Source organism: Numida meleagris, chromosome 10 (genome assembly GCF_002078875.1).
Source record: "Numida meleagris isolate 19003 breed g44 Domestic line chromosome 10, NumMel1.0, whole genome shotgun sequence".
Taxonomy (NCBI): domain Eukaryota; kingdom Metazoa; phylum Chordata; class Aves; order Galliformes; family Numididae; genus Numida; species Numida meleagris.
Window position 1 is genome coordinate 739,618 of NC_034418.1, and position 2,187 is coordinate 741,804.

Below are 2,187 nucleotides of genomic sequence, written 5' to 3' on the forward strand. Positions count from 1 at the left end.
GGCCCGGGGCTGCCCTGTGCCAAACACAGCCGGTCCCTGTCGCTTCCAGCCGGCTCCAGCGCGGAGCCAGCGCAGGCGGCAGCAGTGGAAGACTGCAGGGCAGCGCATTCTATGGAGAAGGGCTGGATCTGGCCCCTCTGGGCTCGGGGGCACTGGGGCCATGCACCGTGGGTGCTCGCCCCAGCTGAGTCACTGTGCCGCGGTTCTGTGCCCGCAGGATGGCCGTCGGAGATGGCAATGATGGAGATGGCGGAGACACGTGGCAGCGCCTGAGCCAAGGGAGCAGGTGCATGGCCCCACGTGTCCTCTGGGCAGGAATCCTGGCCCCACCAAGGCTCTCAGCAATGTTCCCCTGACATCCGATGGAGGAGTCCCCGAGGAGCTGAGGCTCTCTTGTGGCTCCGGACTCTTAGGGGGCTTGGAAGCCAGACTGCCTCTAAAGAAGCACGTGGCTCGGAAAGCTTTGGAAATTGCCCTGGGGGCCCTGCCCGCAATTGTGCAGCAGTCCCAGGAAGAGGCGGTGCTGCGGCACGGCTGGCCTGTCCTGCTGAGGCTGATCCGCACAGGACACTGGCAGCCCTTGCGGCGGTGTGGGCCGTGCCACTGGCTGCAGGGAAAGGTGGATGTGATCGCCGCCAACCTGCTGGAGAAGGAGCGGAGTCAGTGGGGGACCCCAACCCCACTGAGCTGTCCCTGGACAAGGTGGTGCCGTGTCCTCCTCCGCTGCCCGCAGCCCGGGACCTGAGACTCGCCCATGAGCACAGGACGAGGAGGCCACGAGGCCTGGGTCAGTCCAGTGCAGCGGTGCACCCAGGGGAGCAACAGGAGCAGCTTGTCGCACAGCTGGGCCAGCACGTGGAGTCTCCCAGCGGTGCTGGGAGACTGCAAGCACAGGGGAACTTTGTCCCTTGGCGCTGTCTTCTCCAAGACGACAGGGTGGCCTTCTGGGCTGAAGGAGCTTTCTGGCCTCTCCGCTTTCCTGTGGTGCTGCCAGCCCTTCCCGGCACAGGCAGTGTGCCCTCGGGACTGGCAGCACGGTTGGCTTTAACTGTGCCAGTGAGCTCTTGTGGGGGCAGAGTCAGGGACGAGAGATGTGTCCATGCTGCAGTGCCTGTCCCTCGCTCCAAGCTGCAGCAGAAGGAGGAGGTGCGCAGGAAACTCATGTTCCACACTGCCAGATAAAGCCTCCAGATAAAGCTGAAATGCCTCCCCAACTTAGTGCGGTGCTCCATGAAAGGGCTGCACCGGTCACTGCGTGAGCTCCAGAGGACAGGGGCTGCTGCAGCCTCACGGAAGCAGCCTGGGGCATGCACTGCCTGCCTGCCTGTCTCGGCAACAGCACGCTCCCGACCAAGCCTGTGTTCTTCCCCAGTCAGGTGCCCAAGTTTGTGTTTGAGCAGCGTGAGAAGCTGGAGCTGCACATCCAGGCCAAGAAGCTGCAGCGCCACGAGGAGCACTTTGGCAGGAAGAGGCCATCCCAGCAAGCCGTGCTGGGGCAGGACAGGAGCAGGGCAGCCCTCAAGACCAAGCGAGAGGCCCAGGCGTCCTGCACCCACAGCGCGGCCCGCAGAGCAGCGCATGCTCGGTGCCGGCGCCATGCACAGGGCTTTGCCCCGACAGCCTCCATCACGATGCCTGAATGGAAAAGGAGGCAGATCATGCAGGCGCTGGAGTCTGGCCTGCAGGCCATGGCCCGCAGTAGAAAACCGGGGACACGATGGCAACCCCCACCTGCTCCCTAACTCCTTCCCCTGCATCACCCCCAGGGGAGCAGAATGGCAAGGCAGCGGAGGAACCGTGGACGCCCACCACATCCGCATGGATGAGGAGGCCCCAGAGTGATTCTGGGAGGGACGAGTGTGGAGAGACAAAAGGGAACGCCGGAGTCCATACAGATGGCTCCTACAGCCCCACTAAGGCGTGGCTGTCCAAGCTTCTGACTTGCCTGGGCCTCGCTGAACAAACAGGAATTGCCTTGGACACGTGTAGAATATATTATATTGTTAACACTGATGAACAACAAGACCTATTATGTATTTTGCTTGCAATTAAAAAAAAACCCCACACATAAAGGTCGTGCATTATTTGACCCTGCTTTTGCGATCCTAGTGGATCAGCGTTGGATTCAAAGCAAGTACCTGCGGTTCTGAGTCGGGAATGGGGCGGAGCCGCCGCCGTGACAGGCGG